We start from the raw sequence: 22410 nt of genomic DNA, 5'->3' as shown, positions 1-22410 counted from the left end.
ATATGTGAAGCTATGGGGGAAACCCAAAGGTTCCCTTTCACTTGTTTAAATAGGTAAGTTCTCGTGCCCTTGAGACTTCCATCATTAAACTAAGAACTCACCCCCAGGCCAGATCAGGGTGCTGATCGTGCTCAAAAGGGTTTTATGGGGGAAATGACAAAGTCAGTCTCGGAGGCAGCCATAGCAATGAATCATGAGAACGAGCATTCAAAACCAAGTATGGGCACCCCCAGAAATGGCTCTTCATAACCCATTCTCAACATCAATGCCGAAGGTCTTAAAGATGAAATGAAAAGAGTTAGTTGAGTAGTACAGGGGCATATGTCATGAACTAAATGCAGCCATGAAACATAAGTGGTTACAGGGATGGGGTGCTGGGATTTTTCATTAATGTCTCACCTATTCTGCAATTCTATGGTGTTCTTTCCTCTGGGAGGCCATTGCTACTATTTTTAATTTTTTTGGATACCAAACTTCCTCTGGCTGAGAGAGAAAGCTGACTTGATAGCTGAAATCTTGGCCCAGGATGTTATGTATTGATCCATGATTAAATGCACCCCATATTCTTATAAATAGGGGGTCACAACACTGAAAAAGGGTTCTGAAATATGAAAGAAAATCAGGTATTTTTGTGAAAAATGTATCACTTAGTCACATAGATCTTTCATAATATTACAGGAATATTGGTGATTCCTCCTTTTATGTATTACATCCCATTACTATGTTACATTCATCTTTTATGTTTTCCTCTTTGAATTCATGCAATAATACATACTCTGATATTTCAGACTTGTCTACAGATTCATGTGCATTAAAATGTTAATGCATATGCTTGTGTGAGGGGTTGAAATTATATTTCCAAAACTGTATTGTGTGAAGCATATCATTCATTTATTCTCTATCCATTACATCTTCTAGTCACTTAGATAGCTATAGTAAATCTTATGGTTTCAGACTCTATATTTTATATATAGAATTCTTGGTACTCTCAGCTCTATATCTTGAGTGTTCCCTTTTCTTTGGCTCCTCTCATTTATCTTATAAAGACGATTAAACTATAAGTCTTTGAAGTGCTTGGCATTCATTATTTATGTTATATTTCTGGGAAGTATGTGTGTCTAGAAATGTTGAAACATACGGCTTGTATGTTTGAATGAAAGAACCAACTCTGTGATATCTATGTATACAATATGGGCAGTGTCTCCTCCTACTCGAGAATCATTTGAGGCACACTGATTTAGGTGTAGCCAGGAATTGGTCTTGTAAGAAATCAAAGGTTGTCTCTGGGAGCGACAACGTCTTCTGGCATCGTTTCTGAGTAAGGTATTTAAGGATTTCCCCCCTGGGATACAACAAATTGAACACCCTTCATGTAGGTGAGAGAAGTCTATTCTAATTTCATTCACATTGCGTTGGTGACTTCACACCCTCATTATCATTCATCACCCTGGATTTTAGAATGCCTCATACTCACTAAGACACCTCACAACAGAAAGCCCCATTTGTTTTTGACCCTGATAAATTAATTTTCAAAAAATTCTAGAGACAGAAAACTCCCCCTACCTCTGCCACCATCTCACCATCTTTTGTCATTTCCTCCTTCAGTTCTCAACCCACTATTGCTCACAATTTAGGAAGAAGGCAAAGGAGAATATCTCAGATTTTAATAAGACATTCAATAAGCAGTATAAAAACTTGCCTGTTGTGATAAAACCTCCTTCGGCTGCTGCTTGGGTAGTTTACTTGGGAGCCTTTGAATCTGAATTTGGTTTCACTTTAAGAGAAAGGAAATATCCTACCTTAGATCAACTCTAGGTCGATGCTCTAGAAGTAGAAGAAAATTTTGCCTCCATAGGGAAGTCAAGTGGAAAGCAGGAAACCACCGAGAATAGAAGAAGTAAAGAAGAAGCTTCCTCATCTAGTCAAACAAGAGAATCACCAAACTATAAATTGGAGCTGGATAAACTCATCAAGAGTTTGTCACATAAAGTGGGAAAGCTTGAAATTCAAAACAAGAGTCCCTCCAAACAGAATGCTTAGGGAAACAATCGGGGATATAACCCACAATATAGAAGGCTTGTATTAGAGATACTGCCAAGGGAAGGAAAGTAACAGCCAGACCAGATCCCTCATCCTCTATATTTAGAACATGACCTAGATGAGAAATGGTCAGATACACAGGAGATGCAGGGAAACTTATATTCTTCTTTCTCTGAAAAAGAACATGATAATATGGTTCAAGAAGAGGTCAGTCATGATGGAGAAGCAAGAGATAATCAAGATATAGATTCTTATTTGAAATAGTTTGTAGTGTTAATGCTGGCATAGCCACAATGTAAATATAATCTAAGATCTTCAAATAAGAGGTCAAGAAAATGAGAGAAATAATAGTAAACTGCTCCCCAAGTTACTCGTCCAGTACCAGACAAAGGGAAAGACAAGCTGAATTCTGACCCAGCTAGGATAAAAGTCCCCTTGAATAAAGAAAGAAATGGCTCAGGGGAGCACACAACAAAGGAAGCACCTGTCTTGTAGAAAACCACCAGTGGTAGTGAAGGAGAAGTTGACCCAGGAGGTATAGAAGACCCGATCTACATTCAACCTTCAAAGGGACCTTGGAAAGGTAGATATTTTTGTTCCATTGACTGATCTTTTGAAGAAACCTACCTATAAAGCTCAAGTATCTCAATTCATGTGTGCATCAGTCTCATCACCTACCTAGGATTCTATAATCTCTAAGAAGAGAGGCCAATGGTGGTCTTTGGGCCGCATGTGGAAGCACTTGACCCTTCTACTGCACCTTTCTATGTAACTCTGGGAATTCATGATCTTCTTTTACATAATTGCATCTTGTACTCCCGAGCCTCCCACAGCCTCATGCCCTTGGAAGTAATGGAAAAACTTGGCTTGTAGATCACTAGGCCCTACAAGGACCTATACTCCTTTGACTCCAAGAGAGTCAAATTTTTGGGAATGATAAAGGATCTGGTGGTGAACCCGACTCAGATCCCTGTGATAAATGTGGTAATGGACATAATAGTGGTAGATATGCCCCCTTGTTTTGGCATTACGCTATCTAGGTCTTGGGGATCCAAGCTAGGGGGCTCTATCACGTTGGATCTAACTTATTCCACCATTTCCACCTTTGGAGGAGAACAAAGGAGACTATATAGAGAATCCAGGTTTGTAAAAATTGTGAACTCAGCTAAAGGCTCAAAAAACTTCCAGTGTATGGAAAAGAAAGTGACCCTTCCTTCCTATTTCTTAAAGGAGATGAGGCTATCATAGAAGAAACATTAGTCCACCTAACATGGCAGTTAACACATCAAACATCCTATTTTGATGGAGCTAATTCAAAAGAGGGAAATGGGGCAAGAGTATTATTAGTATCTCCTGAAGGTCGCCTAATACCCCTGTCATTGAAACTGGAGTTTGAAGCAACCAACAATGTGGAGGAATATGAAGCACTTCTCCTTGGCTTATAGATTGCAAAAAATATCAATATTGAATGCCTAACAAGTTATGCAGACTCTGAGCTAGTCATAAGGAAAATCAGGAACCAATTCTAGGCCAAACACCCCAGACTGAGGATGTACTGAAATGAAGTGTGGGACTTAATTGATAATTTCTTCCTAGCCTTCAACATCCAGTTTCTGCCCAGGGAAGAAAACAGGATCGATGACTCTCTTGCTGTAGCTGCAAGTACTTTCAGGCCCCTTCAAAATCCTCTCCTCAGATATGAGGTGGAAGTCAGGTACAAACCCTTTGTACCTGATAACATTAAGCACTGGTAAGTGTTCAAAGATGATGAACTAGTGAAATTATTCATAGAGGTCGTTGGGGAGTTTTCTAACTCCACCATCGACCAAGAATAAGAAGAAGAAGAAGCAGATCAAGAAGCCACTTCATTGAAAGATGCATTGGTTGGGCACAAAAGTTTGTCATTGAAATGGAACACTATCTCTTGCATACTAGTCCCACTAGAAAGGATTTTTAATAAAGATGACATAGACGCCAAACAAATAGCTCTTGAGATGGATGATCAAGTACAAGGTTGCAACATTGGATCAAAGGAGGAACCTCAAATGATCGAGTTGTCAAAAGGAATCCCCTTGCATCATAAACAGAGGTATTTAGATGTTTTCAAAGCCTACAAAGATGTTTTTGATTTGTCTTATGATGATTTGAAAACATTCGATACTAATATCAAACAGCATAATATTCCTTTGAAAAGTGAAGTGAAACCCTTCAAGAAGAAGCTCAAACAAATAAATCCACTCGTACTCCCCTCCATTGAAAGGGAGATCAGGAAGCTGCTACAAGAAAAGATTATAGTACCTTTAAGATACTCTGAGTGGGTAGCGAATCTATTCCCAATTCATAAGAAGAACGAAGAGATAAGGTTGTGTGTAGACTTTTGGAACCTAAACAAGGCATATTTGAAAGATAACCACCCACTACCCAAGAGCGATAATATATTGCAGAAGGTGGTTGGTTCAGCCATAATGTCTATGGTGGATGAGTTCTCTAGATATTTTCAAGTGGCTATTCATCCCGAGGATCAGGAAAAAACTGCTTTCACCACCGCGTGGGGAACATTTATGTATGCTCACATGCCTTTTGGGATGTAAATGAAAGGGCCACATTTCAGAGAGCCATGGACATAGCTTTTATGAGGGAGCAAGACAAATTCATGGTGACTTACTGGGATGACATCACAATATTTTCCAAGACTAAGGAGGAACACATCCTCCACTTAGAACTCACCTTTGAGAAGTGCAGGAGATATGGTCTCTCTTTGAATCCTAGGAAATCCCAATTCGCCATAAGTGAGGGGAAGTTGTTAGGACATGTAGTATCATAGGAGGGTGTGAAGATTGATCCTAAATAGGTTGAAGCCATTAGCCACATTCCTATGCCTAGGAATAAAAAATAATTCCAAGGTTTCTTCGGGATAATAAATTTCTTGAAGCGATTTATACCCAACTATGCAGAGATTGTCAAAGGTATTACAGACATGCTCAGGAAGTGAAACGAAGTCAAGTGGAGTCCATCCCTCGTGATTCTTTTAGCATAATCAAGGAGGATTTGGCTAAAGCCCCAATGTTAACTAGTCCTGAATATGTTGCGTCATTCTACATGTTTTCTTCCACCTCTCCACATACCATTGTCACAGTGTTGCTACAGAAAAATAAAACGGGTCATGAGCAACCCATTGCCTTCTTCAGCCAAGTACTAAGGGACAATGATCTAAGATACAATATATTGGAGAAACAAGCGTATGCACTGGTTAAGGCTCTGAATGTGTTTCATGCGTATGTGTTGCAATCGAAGATCACAACGTTTGTCCCAACAACAATAATCAAGGACATCCTGGTGCAAGGAGACAGCGAGGGAAAGAGGGGCAGGTGGATAATGAAAATATAGGAATACGAGATGGAAATAAAGCCTACCGAGATCATTAAAGGCCAAGGTCTAGCCAAGGTTTTGTCTGAATCCAACTACCAATCACTAGGGATAAAGTTGACCACAGAGGAAGGCAGACCATAGGAGCACCAAAGAAGTATTAAAACATCTAAGCAGAAAATCTATGCCAAGTATGAAGGATCGCTATGGTACAATAATATCGTTCGTTACCTCTTATTGTTGAGGTTCCCATTGGGGATGGATGCCTCCAAATATCATAGTTTGAGGTTGAAAGCCTAGAAATATATCATATCCAATGGCCTACTTTACTGTAAGGCCCTTGTGGGGGTATTGTTGCTATGTTTGCTGGAAGGAGAGACCCATAAGGTGATTGGTGAGTTTCATGAAGGAGTCCATGGATGGCATTACAAATAGAATACCACGACACATAAAATCCTTAAGTTTGGATTTTACTAGTCTACGTTGCTTCATGATGTCTATAACAAAGTTAGGAGGTGCCAAAAATGTCAGGTGTTTGCTGAAAAATAGAAGTTTGCTCCTCTCCCCCTCATTCTTGTGCATGTGGAGGATCCTTTTAGACAGTGGGGACTAGAATACATAGGAGATATCAACCCACCATCTAGTGGCCAGAACAAATGGATATTGACAACCACTGACTACTTCACCAAGTGGGTAGAGGCCATCCCAGCTAGAAATTCTACAGATTCAGTGATGATAAAGTTCATGGAGGAGAACATATTGTCTCGCTTTGGTTGCCCTTTCAAAATCATCACCAATAACGCTCAGGTATGCAAATATTCTAAGCTCACTAGCTTCTGCCATAAATACAATATCATTATTGGGCACTCCACTACATACTACCCTCAAGGAAATGGTTTGGTTGAGTCCTCAAACAAAGTTGTGGTGAGGGTGCTGAAGAAGACTATCACTGAAAACCAAAGGAACTGGGATTCCCAACTGAAGTTTTCTCTATGGGCCAACTGAGTAACGCCTAAATGATCCACTGGGAAATCACCTTTTGAGTTAGTGTATGGAAAAGTTGTTGTCTTCCCAATTCAACTAGCAATGCTAGTAGTAAGGTTGTTACAAGAATATGAAGAGAAGCCAAGTCCCTTGACAAGGAGGATTAATCAGTTCATTGAGCTTCAGAAGAACAGAGAACAGGTGGAGGCCCAACTATCCAATTATCAACAAAAAATTAAATCTTTGTTTTACAAGAAGGCCAAGGACAGACCTTTTTGGATAGAAGATTTAGTTCTCAAGTGGGATGTACGATGGGAGGACAAAGGAAAACATGGAAAATCTGATCCACTATGGTTTGGCCCCTTCAGGATTGCAGAAGAAAGAGGGAACAACACATTTCTACTTGAAAACTTGGATGGTGAATTGTAGGAACTACTAGTAAATGGTCAATTCCTCAAGTTTTATTTTCGAAATTAGAAGTATCTACCTTACACTCATTATAAATATCCAGTATGTTTACTACAATTGTTATTTAAATTTTCTTTTATTGTAAAAATTTATGCTTTTTTGAAAGTTATCTTTTGATTCAGAAGTGACTCCATGCCTAAAGGAGTAGTTCACATTGTGCAGGTTCTCAACACCTTGCTAGTAACGCATTGTCCCCAAATGGAGCCAATGTTGTCATTCACTACTCACACTACTTTGTAAATTATTAGTGGTCCAGGATGCATGAGAACAATGAAGATGAAGCCATTTCCTGAGCCACAAAAGCTACTAAAGCTTGGTTGGATCCTCCCCATTGCATAATGGTCGAAAAAGTATTTCTTGTGGTATATAGAAGTTCAAAAAAGGGTTCATGGATCGAAAGTTAAAGCTTGTAGAAGATTGCCCCAGAAAATCCCAGTTGATTGAGGAAAATGGCTAAGTATGGAGAAACAATCGCAATCAGTACCCGGGAGGCTCATCGTAATCGCAATCGGGCATTCAGGTGGGTTAGGAGTATTAATGTAAGGAGGAATAAGGATTCGAAAATCATCGATATCGCATATTTGCAGTTGGTGGGTCAGGGCCCAATATTTACCAGTGATCAAAACCACTCGGGCACAGAAATGTATCGACGATCGATATATCAGCGGAGTAAGGGGGTACCACTCTAAGGACCTTGCAAGGGCCGATTCTACAGTATAACAAGAAATTGTCGGGGGAGGATCGAAAAGGTTTAATATAGGAAATGCAAACAAAATCAAGGGTTGGGCCGCCTCTTTCTCTCTCCTCCACGTGACATCAATGATCGGCTATCAACAGAGTCCCACGGTTCACACTTAACTATATCAACGGTTCTCGGCACCTGTTAGTGTCAGTCTTTACAGCCTTCCTCCAGTGATCAAATGTGCTCTTACATAGTGATTTTGAAGTGTCAAGGTCAAATTTTGTCATTTCAGTGAGTCTTCAAGCAAAATTTGGTCACTAGGCATTAGGTCTAGGGTTTGCCTAAATGTCAGTCCATGTCACTATTCAGCTGAGTCTATCATCATTCAGAGGGTTGTCATTATCATGTCAGTGTCTAATGAGTCATTTGACACCTTGTTCATGCTTCAGTTGTGCCTAGGCAAGCTCATTTCCCTCTCCTAGGGTTTTGAAGGCAATTTCTCTTGGATGGTCAAATAATCGGCAAAACTTGTTTCCTGATGTTCATACACCTTCCCCTATCCTTAAAGTACCTTAACAAACACTTCCCATCCCTTAGATCCGCCAAATTCCTCATTTTTGTGCAAACCCTAGTTTCTAGCTACAATCTGGCAATTTTCTAGGTTTGGCCTGTGTTTTGCCCTTTTGGACCCCTTCCTCTCACTCAATCACTGAGATTCCACTTTCCCCTGCTTCCTAACATCCCTCCCCACTCCCAAAAATTTCCCCAAGAATTTAGAAGCCCTCTATCCCCTTCATTCCGCTTCATTTCGACAAAATTCCTTGTTTCACACATCGGGACAAGTTTCACTCAAAAGCTGTTTCTGAGCAATCAAAGATGAATTTTGCAAAACTGAGAGAGGTTTTTGTCCACAACATGCCAAGGAAGAAAAACCTCTTTCACTTTTTACACAGGTGTCATGGTTTGAGAGAAATATCAAAAATACCGGCGAGAACGAAGGTGCACCAAGGACGGTTGGCCAAAGCACAAAAACGAAGGAAAACGCCCGATCCACTCCAAATTTTGGCCAAAGCCTCTTTGATTGAGCATGGTACTTGATTGGGGAATCCCAGCCCAAATTTCAAGAAATTTGGAGAAAATTTTGTCATTTGTGAATTTTTTGTGCAATTTACAGGTTTTTCCCAAGAACTGGTGTCACCCCGGGTGAGACCAGTTTGAAGGGCTGCTCGGAATTTTGAAAACTTGGCATTTTTAGAAAGGGAATTCAAAAAGAAAAATTACCAATACTTGGGAGAAGCCTGATTTTGAGTTTTGAGCCTCCAAAAGCTCAAAATACACCTAAAAAATGACTTTCTGCCCACTTTTTGAGTTGCAGAAGTGACCTTGGGAGAAATGGTTTTTGAGGGGTCAAATCAACACCAAATTCAGAAATTCCACTTGGGATGGAAAGTAGACAGGCCAAGATTTCCAATGAGCCATCTTGCACCTGATTTGGACCAGTGGAACCCACTCAAAAACATCTGTGAAGGGGCACGACCAGAACTTCCAGGGGCGCGACCAGAACTTCCAGATTTGCCAGAATTCACATTTTTGGTCAAAAAACACTGTTTTGACTATGGTTGACTATTTTTACTTGTAGATGAAGGATAAATGTAATATTTTCATGGCACTTTGGTAGATTTTATCTTTCTTTACCCTTCTAGAAGCTTCCATGATGTAAAAAGTGAAAAATTAATGCATGGATGAGTTAGCTAAGTAATAGAGGCAAGTTGCTGGGCTGCCTATTTTCTAGTTCTTAGTTTAGAATTAGTTCAAACTGCTCCTAGGAAGCTGAGCTCGACCCCTAGAGGTGGGGAAAGGAGTTAGATGGTCTAGATGGTCTATATTATGCTCTCTCCTTCTCATTTTCATGGTTGGACTCTTGTGGGAGAAAGCATTATTGTGTATTGTACATCTACTTCTGCAATTTAAGGAAAGGAAGGCCAGGGTTTTGCAGACTTCATTGTGGATTCTTGTGGATCATTGTGTTGATGGTGTGTCTTCTAATTGTTAATGTAAGTTTGTTTATGTGTTACATCTCTCTTTCTTTGCTGCTAATTGAACATGATGAAGTGATAAAGTTTGAATTCATGCATGCCATGCTCAGCTTTTAATTCTGTTCAATATCTATGTTTTCCACTGTTTAAAGAGGATTCAAAGTCCTTGTTTGCCCTCTTTAACCTCCTCACTTTCTTCCCTGATCACTCATCCAAGCCAAAGGCATCAGCACAAGTTCCTACCTTGCCCCAAAGATCCCCCTGCAAAAACTGTGCTCAATCCCCGCACCCTGAATTGCACTCCCTCCAATTGCCACCAAAAAACCAAAAATCTTTAAATCAACCCCCCCTCTATCAATTTACTAGCCTAATATCTTTGATCCTAATTGGTCAACCTAATTATATTATAGGATCTATCAAATCTGACCCGAGAGAGCCTTCTCATACCTCGTAGGGCTAGCTACGAGGTGAAATGGTTTGATGTAGCCTTGAGAGTTTGTCTATCTCAGCCTAGGTGAATTCCAAGCGCTAACAGCACCGAAGGATGATATCACAGTCGCACAGTCTCGTGATATCGATGATTGACACATCGACGAGATTTTAACCTAAAATATCTGTAAGCCATCGATTGTGCGATAAAGTGGTGCATCGCCGAGGGGTCGGGAAAACCAAATACAAAGGAAAAGCATGAAAAAAACAGGTTCTAGCAGAACGTTTTCTCTCTCCTCCATGGGGCCACATTACTTCATGTGATTGGTTCTCGAAGATGACATGGCAGATGACGTCAGCAATGACATGGCAGTACAGATGATTATGTGGTGGGTGGACACGAAGCTAACATGGTAGCTGACATCAGCAATGATTTGGAAATACACATAATGACATGGTGTGTGGACACAAGTCACTCATATTTGGCATTTTCAGGGGTCCTATGGGGCCGTTTTCGAGTCCCACATGTCACCACTCATAGGGTGACCACATGGCAATGATGACATCACCCCAGGCTATCGACGCTTGGCAATCGAGGATTACACAAAGTGAAAGTTCTTCCTACCACTAATACACCTCCTCGGCTATGATTGCAATCAAGAAAGATGCCCCAAATGTGATATGTTATGTCTTGCAATTTTTATAGATTTCACATCCGGGAAATTAGCTGATGTGGTGTAAGGAGAAATCAAAGGTATTTTCAAGTTATAAAGGAACAGGCTCCATGTGTAGTTGTTGAGAGACTTACCACCAAAGCACAAATCCCTTGGTCCCAATCCTTGGTCATATGCAGAGCACTACAAAACGGGCCATAATAAAGCGGAGCTAAGGGGGAAACCCAAAGGTTCCCTTTCGCCTATTCCAAAGGTAAAACACCTATGCCCTTTCACCTATTTGAAGAGGTAAATGCCCATTGCCCTTGAGACTTCCATCATTAAACTGAGAACTCACCCCCATGCTAGATCAGAGCGTCGATTGTGCTCAGAATTTTTTTATGGAGGAAATGACAGAGTTAGTTCTGGATGCGACCGCAGCAGTGAACCAGGAGAGGGAGCATAAAAACCAAGTTTGGGTACCCCTAGAAATGGCTCTTTGTAACCCGTTCCCAAGGTCGGCACCGAAGGTCTTAAAAATGGAATGACAAGAGTTAGTTGAGCAGCGCAGGTTCATATGCCGTGAAATAAATGAAGGCATGAAACATAAGTGATTATAGGGATGGGGCACTAGGATTTTGCATTAATGTCTCACCTATTCCGCGATTCTGTGATGTTCTTTCCTCTGGGAGGCCATTACTACTATTTTTAATAGTTTTCGATTACCCTGGCCGAGAGAGAAAATCTAACTTGAAAACTGAAAACTCGGCCTAGTATTTTATGTATTGAACCATGATTAAACGCACCTCCTCTTCTTATAACTAGGGGGTCGTGAAACTGAAAACGGGTTCTAAAATCTGAAAGAAAGTCGGATATTTTAGTGAAAACTGTATCATTTAGTCACATAGATCTTGCAATGAATAATGGTGACTCTTCCTTTGATGTACTACAATCTGTTACTCTACTCCATTCATCTTGTATGTTTTCCTTTTTCGATTCATGCAATAATAGATACTCTGATATTTCAAACTTGTCTACGGATTCATTTGCGTTAAAGTGTTAATGCATATGCCTGTGTGAGGGGTTGAAATTATATTTCAAAAACTATATTGCATGATGCATATCATTCATTTCTTCTCTCTCCATTACATCTTCCTGTCACTGAGATAGTTATAGTAAATCTTATGGTTTCAGGCTCTGTATTTTATATATAGAATTCTTGGTACTCTAAGCTCTATATCCTGAGTTGTCCCTTTCTTTGTCTCCTCTCATTTATCTTATAAATCTTATCAAACTATAAGTTTTTGAAGTGCTTAGCCTTCACTATTTATGTTATATTTCTGGGAACTATGTGTGTGTAGAAATGTTGAAACATACGACTTGTATCTTTGAATGAAAGAACAAACTCTTTGATATCTATGTATAGAATATGGGTGGTGTCTCCTCCTTTTCAAGAATCATTTCAAGCACATTGACTTAGATGTACCTAGGCACTAGTCTTGTAAGAAATCCAAGGCTATCTCTGGGAGCGACAACAGATGGTATCACATAGCTCTCCCAAATAACATATGGGAGAAACACTACATGGATCTCACAAGCTTGGTTATCAGCACATGACCTCATGTTACTGGAAATTGGGAGAAAATATTGGACCAGATACATTGGGTCACTTGATGAGTCACTTGTCAGAATAACTGATCGTGAGAATGAAATCATTTGGGTTGCATCCCCTCCTAGTCGTTATATCCATAGTTATGGACATACTCTCCTTATATCAGAACAAGAACCAATGGAGGTTGTATGGTGGTGGCGACCCCTCTAGAAGCTCAATGCACCTCACAAATATTGGTTGTTCATGTGGTGCATACTATCAAACAAAGCACCTATTGATGATAACCTGAATCATCGGGCTATACACAGACCATCACGATGGTGCCTTTGCAAGGAACAGGCTGAAGACATAAACCATCTCTTGCTACATTTCCCAATGACCAATCAGGTGTGGAATCAGATATATATCTCCCTCGACATCAATATCAGATGGAATGGGGCACAACTCACCACAACTTGGAAAACATGGTGGACCTAAACAACAGCACAAAAATCCAAAAGCTCCCCCTACTTATCTGTTGGGGTATATGGCTGGATGGGAATCAGATCATATTCAAGGACTCCCTCATTCAATGGACATATATGTGCAATAACATTGAAGCACTATATCATTTATTACCTGAGGAATGTAGTATCGAAACCTACCTGTACTATTACACCTGAAGTTATTGATAGAACATTCCCATGGGCTTATTTTGATGGATCGGCCCAAGATACTGGTTGTGGAGGAGGAGAAATCCTATTCATATCGGATAGACATTTTTACAAGCTCAAAATGGGATTAGGGTGGGGCACAAACAATTATGCATAATTAAATAGCCTCAAACACCTACTCATTTTTTCACTTGAGAAAAACTGCAACAGGATACCGATCTTTGGGGACTCAAATATTGTCATCAATTGGTTTAACTATGCATCTCATTATCACGTGCACACACTTAGGGGATTACTGGATGAGGTCATTAACTAAATCACTCTTTGATTTTATTGTTTTCTCGTACATATATAGGGAAAGGAACAAGATTTTCTGACGACCTTTCCAAGGAAGCCGTGCGGAAACCCAAGGGGCAGTGGATAATTCAAGAACAGCGAGATCAAGAATTATATCAATTCTACCATAGGGCATTCATCAAGCACGCTGGAGGAGATGTACAAAATGATCTTCCATGATTATTCGACTGGTTTTATTTTGATAGATAATTTTGATTGTTATGATGTTTTATCATGTTTATATTATGGCTTTTTATGTAAATATTTATCGTCTTTTTTATGAACTTTGATGTGACACTAGATAGATGGCTTGGTCCAACTTTGTTATTCACATAATCGTTATGCAGATGTTACAACATGTAATTTTCTTTTTTGATAATGGAAATTAAGATTTATTTATTATTTATTTTTTTATTTTTTTTCTGGGAAAAAACAAAATAAGAAAGAAGAAATATTATTTTAGGGCATGGGTTTAATGCTTCTTGTTGATGGTCTTCTAAGTAAAAGCACATTCTTCATGATTCTAGGGTTTGTTAGGTCATGGGATTTATTTTCATGAGTCAAGTCAACATCATGTTTATAAGACCCATTTGGGGAAGATGTACCTTGAAAAAAAGAAGATTTTGAGTCAAAGAAGTCAAAATAAGCCTCCTAGCACAAGTCAGCCCTGCCAAAGACAAGTCGGCCCGGAGAGGGGTATTTGACCCACCCAAGAGAGTATACATAGAAGATGTTCGACATCATCTTCTCACCAATTCAATTTGCAAACAAGGAGCTTCACTTGAAGTGTGAAATTCAAGAAGAAGTTCTAGAAAAGCAAGGAAGAATGGAGCATAAGCTAGAAGGAAGGGGAATCGAATTTTTGGTGAATGTTTGCCCTAATTTTCTCTCACATGTATGAGGATACTGAGCTGTTGTAGGGGCTGAAGTTGCAGAATAACTATAGGTCTGAAATCTTGTTGCTGGAGATCAAAATTTTGGGTTTGGTGTAGTTCTAGAAGGATTTTTATCATATGAACCAGTAGCGTCCTAAAAAAATTAGAATAAAACAAGTATCCCAAACCCTCTTAGCCAACTCCTACTCCAATAAATTCACAACTTAGAAATACAATATTTTTATACAAAAGAATTCACAGTACATGTTTTAAAAATAGATAGAGATTAAACCCTTATCTATAACCCTCATTATTATTAAATGATATATATATATATAAATAATATGTTATAATAATAAAATTTATAGTTAAAAACTTAATATCATATATATATAATTAATTAATTTATTAATTAATGTAATAATAATGAAAACTATATTTAGGGGCTTAATATCCCTCTATCCCACACACTGAGGGTCATGTGAATGATAACCTTATATATTATAAATAGAAGCTACTACTTTAATGAGTTCAAAAATTATATATTTTTCCCAGAATTAATCCGTGGAATGATTTTTTTTAATGAGCTTGAAAATTATATATTTTTCTCAATTTCTTTAGATAATGATGTTTTCATAATTTATAAAGATTTAATATTTTACTTTCAAGGTTTCTTATGTCATTTTATTATAGCCATTTAGATTCTGTTTAGTCATTTCTTACCTGTTGATTGCCATTTGCCATTTAATTTATAAAGATTTAATATTTTACTTTCAAGGTTTTCTATGGCATTTTATTATAGTTATTTAGATTCTCTTTAGTCATTTCTTACTCGTTGATTGCCATTTTATTATGGCCATTTGGATTTCATTTAGTCATTTTTACAAATTGATGTGTTTTGTAGTTTTTATGGAGATTTCGAATAAATTTTCTATGTTATAGATGATTATTGTAGGTTGAGGTAATAATATTTTATGTTGTAGAAACATGGTTGATGTTGTATTTCTTGGATAAGGTTTTCTAATCGTTATAGAATTACTACATAATTATTTACACCTAATCATTTTAGGTATAAATATATTTTAGATTTATTTGTTATGAATAAAAATAGAGTTATTCGAATATAGATTATATTTAGAGTACATTAGAGATAAAATACAAATAAAATCACCTAAAGAGGACAATAAAACCTAATGAAAGAAATAGAAAGATATTCCAATATACAAAATAATACCAATGAAATAAAATAGTGGTAGATTATTTAATGAATCAACTTCCTAAGACTACAATTTTTATATACAAAATCAATTCAAGACATTTCTTAGATCTTATAAAGCTTATCGCATGCTCTATAGGTTTGGTTGGACTACATTTAAAGATTGCTAGGCCATTTCAAATACCAAAAGTGTATAGGAAATGCCTTGAAATATCTATTAGAAATTTAAGTTTCACCAAACCATAATAAACCATTTGAATTAATGAAAGGATGTAGATATAGTGGTGGATAATATTTTAAATGTTAAAATATGATAATTAAATAATATTTTAAATATCATGAGATATAATAATTAAATAATATTTAAAAAAATATATATTTAAATAAATGTATTTCCACATTTATATTTTGGTAATGGAAGACCAAATGTGTTATTTCTATTAAATATTAATAGAAAATTACACGAAGTTAGTAGTTAGTTATCTTTGTAAAATATACTATTAGTGATTTGGCAAGGTAGCATTTAAGCAATCAATTTACTTATTCATCATTATTAGTTTAGCATGGACCAATGCAACCTATAATGTTTAACCTTGAAAAATAAATAATTATTTTTCAATATTTTTAAACAAAAACTATTTTTCAATATTTTTTTTTTTGTAAGTTGGGGTAGGACTCTCTGATTTACATGTCCATTATGTACCCCTCTACGGGGGAGGGGTAGCCCAAGATTTGAACCCAAGACTTCTGGTTCGGTGAGACTTCATTTCCACGACCCTTGCCGCTTGAGCTACCCCATGTGGACTATTTTTCAATATTTTTAAACAAAAACTATTTTTCAAATATTTAATTGAAACATAATTTGAAAACCTTATTGTAACCTTTGCACAATATAATGTGATGTGATAATTGTGTCACATATTTTATGCCATAACTTATGGATATGGTTTCAATAATCATGCATGATTTTTAGATATCTGTATAGTAATTATTTATTCTTAAGTTTTGCGGAAAAAATATCCATAAACAAAATTCTTTAAAATAGCTTATACTTAGGTAAATAATATATTCACCATTACTTACTTACCAACATAATTTAAGCAAGTCTTTGCATAAAAATTGATACGAATAAAATGTAAATAAATATACTTATAACGAGTTACTTCATACCACTATTTATGTTTTCCTTAGCACCGATGTAAGAGCAAAACTATAAATATATAAGCTTACTAGTAGTTACTACTCACCAAAATGTATCCAAGTCCTTGTGTTGAGAAAACAATTAATTATACACTTCACATCTCAAGATATTATTTCCTGCTAAAATTTATCCACTATTAATTTAGCATTGAACAAAGTAGATTGCATTTTTTTACACAATCTTTCCCAAATCATAATTACTAACTTGAGTGGCAAGGACTGGGCTGCCTTGCAACACTTGTATTTAAATATGTTCTTAGATATTTATTGAGACGTTATCACTATTAGTTAAGCATTGAACTATGTAGATTACAATTTTTTAGACAATCTTTCCCAAAGCATAATTACTAACAACATTGGTCTGATAGACCAATGTTTGGTCTGGGCGGACGTTAACCACCACCACCACCACCACCACCATCATCATCATCATCACATCTAAATTTATTCTTTCCTTCTAAAAATTATCTACTATTCGTTTAACATTACAATTTTTTACACAATCTTTCCCAAAGCATAATAATGTTATAAAAACAATTAATTTATCCACTTCACATATAAATTTATTATTTCCTACTAAACTTTATCCACTATTAGTTTAGAATTGAACCATGTAGATTACAATTTTTTACGCAATCTTTCCCAAAGCACAATTACTAACTTGAGTGGCAAAGGACTGCGCTGCCTTACAACACTTGTATTTAAAGATGTTCTTAGATATTTATGGCCAAGCTATAAAAAATAGAAGTTAAATATTAATGGAGAATTTACTTAAAAGGGGAGGGATATTATATTTTATTTTAATTTCTGGAGAATTGGTAGCTACCATTATTGCAATAATACATCTATTTCATAAATGCTATTAGTGAGCGAGTTACTACATGTCTCCAAAGACTTGAACACACTCATTCACGGAAACAAATTGTTCACCAAGATGCTATTGCTAAAACTCTTTGACTTCTTTGAAAAAGAAAAACATAGAAATAAACTATGATCCACTATAGAGAAAAATCTTAGTGATTCAAAATTTTATTATTAATTGAATAATTGATTTTAATTAATTATTTTCACTTATATAAAACTAACCATTATTTTGAATTTATTTTTTTTATTCCAAAAGAAATTATTTTTAATATATAAATATTTATTGAACGAAAATAAATCAAATTTTTGAAATTTATAATTAAATATATAATATATCATTATATTATTTTTGAATAGTTAATTTTATATTAAAATACAATAATTTTTTTCATTATTAAAAAAAATTATTGAATTCATATAATGTAGTTAAATATACTTTTAAAAATAATTTTAATAATTGAAGTTTAGACCTTCTGAATGAAATTTCCATATTTCATTTCTTATAGATAATGAAATTATTCTGTTCTGCATTTAGTAAAAGGTCTATCACATCGATTTTATGTCATGTGAGAAGGAGATCACATAACTTAAAAATTTGAATTTATTTATATTCACCCTACTTTTCTACCTAAATCAATTACTTTGTACATGCCAGTCATAAGCAGTCATAATTAACTTTGGTGGGAAGTGACCTGGTCTCATCATGCCACCCTATCATTGACTCATCTTACTCGGTGATATGACACATCACATCAGTCAATCCCTTTGAATGAGTAGATGAAGCAGCCCACTTGGACCATGCACGTGGAAAAGGGTCAACGATTCATTTTATTTGTTGAAAATATTATTCCAGTGGCTTCTCTTCTCAATCCTCCTGCACAAACTCCATTTATGAATATCGTTGACTTTTTATTTTTGACTTCTTGGTATAATAGAAACTTCGTGGAATGGTCATAAATTGGGAGTGTGACAAAATATTAAAATAATATACTCCATTTAGCAATATCGTTGACTTTTTAGTATAATAGAAACTTAGTGGAACGGTCTTAAATTGGGAGTTGGAAGGAAGATAAAATATTAAAATAGCATTTACATATTTATTGAGTATTTTTCAGAAGTAGATGATAAATCACACTAGTTGGTTGGAATTCCACCTAAAACTATTCTCGGATTCTTTGAGATGAATGACAAAAGTCTAAATTCAACTAATGATTGATTTTAATTAAATTTAGTAGATATTTTTAAAAATTTTGAATTGAAATTATTTAATTGCAGAATTTGAAAATCTAGATTTTTCAACATGCTAAATATATTAAAAAATATGTTTTAAATAACAAAAAATTATAATCTTACTTAAAATTATACCACACAATTTTGATTAAAAAACCATTTCATAATTAAAAAGCCTAAATTAACTTCCAAACCAAGCCATCCCTACTGTAATGACCCCAGACAATGTAAATGTGAGATTTTACTGTGGTAAAAGACAGTATGACAGTTGTTGTTTTATGTTTTAAAAACAAAACTGTGACAAACTATTTTATTTAAGTAATTTAAATATTTTCTTGAAATGCTGGCAGCCTCTAGGAGGTGGATTTAAAAAGAAAGAGATCAGTTATGACAACAGATTGAAACTACCCTCCCAAAACAGGAAAAGTCCTGGCTGTAGGGGGGAAGTTCTGTGCTGTGGGGACAGACAGAAGAGACCTTTTCCAAGGAAAGGAAAAAGGAAAAGAAAAGAAAGAAAACAGGTTAAGTCTGGTAAGGACCAGATAACCAGGCACAAGGTGCACAAATCTTGTTGAGGGCTTGAGGCCTGCAAGATGGCTCGGGGGGAGAATTCCGTCTGAGGGATGGATCTCATGGCTGGGTGGAAGAGCAGAAACAAGCACCAGGTGATTTGCTTGAGAACCTGTTCCTGGCTCTGGTGAACCAGGTACGGATTCAAGTCGCAGAGTCCCTGACTGAATATAAATATACAGTAAATCTACAGTAGGTGAATAAGGAATATGTTTTATTCTCCTAGATACTGTTATTATATACAGTGAATTTACAGTAGTAAATAAGGTTTATGTTCATTCTCCTAGATACTGTTATATTGTTTAAGTAACTGCACAGGTGTAGTTTTAAGTGAAAGGTCAGATTACCAATCGAGAGACATAACCTGAAACTAGTCATGTGGTAAATAAAGCTACAATAGGTGTAGTTAAATTAAAAGACTGGTTATAGAATAAGAAGGGAGGTTACCCAGAAACTGGCCATTGAATAATAAACATGACACAACCTCGTCCGAGAGACAGAGGCTCTGTGTTAATAACAGAACAATGAATAAGGGAATAAACAGTGCAGTACACCCTGAACATAAACAAACTGTTGTTAATGTGTCAACGGAAACGAATACTAGAACCCTCTGAGTCTGGTAGCGAGTACCGACTGTAGTCGGATTCTAGTCTGACGACAGAAGGAAATAAACTACAGCTATCTATAATAATTTGACTGTTGATATGTGAAGAAATGAATAAGCTACTCCAGACAAGGAGAATTTTAATCTTTAAACTGAGCTAAAGCGAGAGTGAAAACCATACCGTGTTTCATTATGCTAGCGTTAATAAAATGCAGTGCTCGCAGGTGCAGAATCGAGAAGCCAGTTCATTAAGAGTGGTAAGGAAACGAGTTATATATACACCAAAAAAGAAACCCTGTGCATGTTATATAAAAGCTTTGGCATGTATATATTCGAAAGAAGGAAAAGCTTCAGGCACATATGTATATTCGAAATAAGGAAAAGCTTCAGATTTATAAACATTCGAAAGAAGAGAAGCTTCAGATATATATATATATTCGAAAGAAGGAAAAGCTTCAGGCACAAATGTATATCCGAAATAAGGAAGAGCTTCAGGCATATGTGTATTCGGCATTTCCATGAAGAAGAAGAAACAAGTATTGCCATTTAATTAACCGGAACCAACCTGTGCAAGTATTAGCAAGAACAAAAGAAAACACGTATAATGAATACCAGAGCGAATGGCTCGGAACAATAATCATAGTCTGAGTAAAGTAATGAGATTGCCGTCGTGGAAGACGAGCAGAACTAGCCATAACAAAGATAACCCATGCACTATTACTGTTGAATACACGATATAGATGTTCTATTACTGTTGAATACACGATATAGAAGCTCTGTTACTATTGAACGCACAATATAGATTCATATAAGACGCACAGCATGAGTTGCCCTGAGGGCTTAGACAGAGTCGTAGATCCATGTACATAAATGTAAAAATAATCACCAGATGGTGAATTCTTAGAAAGGATAAAACTGTACATACATTGACAAGAGAAAACCCTCAAAACAGAGTCGAATCCGTTAACTCAGACCTGTGCCATATGGCCAGATCCGAAGCCAAAAGTCTGGTGGCAGATGTAGCAAACCAAAATCCGGGCATGCCGCAAGGGCAGCGATATAAACACAATAAATCCGTAAATATGTGTAAAAGAAAAACTCAGAAGTTCCGCCGTGGACAATCACCTAACAGGCAAGTTAATGACATGACCAGACTACCAACATAATTGTAAACCGTGAGGGTTCTCTGCGGAGAATACCTCAGCAATTGAAGCATGGAAACCCGCTTGTGAACGGCGGTCTGCATCAAACCATAAAAACCACATCTCAAGACCCAAGAACTTCGAGCTCTCGTATGCAGAGCAGAGTATTCAAGAACTGATAGCTTACCTGTGACCGCCGTGAGGATCGGAACGTCGTGTATAGCCTCCTTGGCACCGTCAGAGGGGGGGTTGAATAACCCAGCTGTGCGCCCTAACAAGGAAGAGGAAATAAGTCAGTATGGATTGTTCAATTAACCAGAACTGTAAACGCAAGCTGTAAATTTAGGAGCCGAAGGTCATTACCTGTGATGGCTTGAAGGCGGCACTTCACAGCTTCCGGAGCAAATGCAGGGTGAGGAGATAATGCTAGTGATATGGAACCAGAGATTGAACACCAGAACGGAGCCGGAAAGGCCAAACAAACAAATAAACCCGGAGACTGCTCGGAGATGAATATGTAAGGGTTAAACCCTTGAATGCATCTCAGCCCTACGATCCACGGGTGAGATCCCAACCGTCCAAGCAAGGCGGGAATAAGAAGCGAGAAGGCCGAGATCACCGTAATCGAGGTGTCACATGGCCAAAGGAGCCAAACCATGCCACCTGCCTCGATAAGGACTGAAGTCATTAAGGCAAGGGTGAGTTGGCACCTGCAAGGGCTGCGGCAGGACCACCAAAGCCCGCGCCACATTAATATTCACAGCAGACTGGTAGTCTAATAGCTGGGTTCCATCGTGAAGTCAATGCTTACACTAAAACCCATATGACAGCATAATATAATGCCACGTAGCATATGTAAACAAGGATTACAACAGTAATTAAACATAGGCTAATCAGCTGTAAATACATGGCATAAAGTATGAGAATATTCGATAAGAGTTAAACATGCGCACATGCATAAGGGATGAATCATGTAGTATTTAGCAAGTTCCATATATGTGGTATACAGTGAAATTTTTTTTTATGTGCATGTGAACAGAGGTGTGACGCCTACACATATATTTAAACCAATCCGAATCTGTATTTCTTCAGATATATATATATGAGTTGTTTTTGGTGAGATTTTTTGGAAATTTTTCAAGTTTAATTTCTATAAAATCTCACAAAAATTTATTGAAATCACAAGTTTGATGGATAACCCCTTCACAATCATAATACCCTAGAATTACTAAATCCATATATAATCAAAATCCAATTTAAATAACACAAATTGAGATTTCAACTCAATTTTTTAGACCAAATTCCAACACCAAAAAATTACACTATAACAACTCATATATATTCTCGAAATGTTCCACAAATTTAACCAATTGCCCACGTGCATGCGAGATGAAGAAAGCGGTAATGGAGGCCACAAAGGAAGTAAGTCGTCATCGTAGAGCACCGCCCA

The 22410-nt window shown here is 36.9% G+C and overlaps 1 long non-coding RNA gene across 1 annotated transcript; it reads right to left on the bottom strand.

Moving 5' to 3' along the window:
• Positions 1 to 20852: 20852 nt before the first annotated feature.
• On the bottom strand, positions 20853 to 21444 carry LOC149199550 (uncharacterized). The gene is made up of 3 exons (XR_016253292.1): positions 21324 to 21444; positions 21148 to 21231; positions 20853 to 21058 (listed from the first exon to the last, which is right to left on the bottom strand). It is a non-coding gene; the product is annotated as an uncharacterized LOC149199550 (long non-coding RNA).
• Positions 21445 to 22410: the final 966 nt, after the last annotated feature.

This window comes from Pinus tabuliformis, chromosome 2_1, assembly GCF_031772625.1.
Source record: "Pinus tabuliformis cultivar Carrire ecotype Pingquan chromosome 2_1, CPIR1, whole genome shotgun sequence".
NCBI lineage: Eukaryota > Viridiplantae > Streptophyta > Pinopsida > Pinales > Pinaceae > Pinus > Pinus tabuliformis.
The sequence above is the reverse complement of the archived record's forward strand: the minus strand, read 5'-3'. Positions and strand labels throughout refer to the sequence as shown.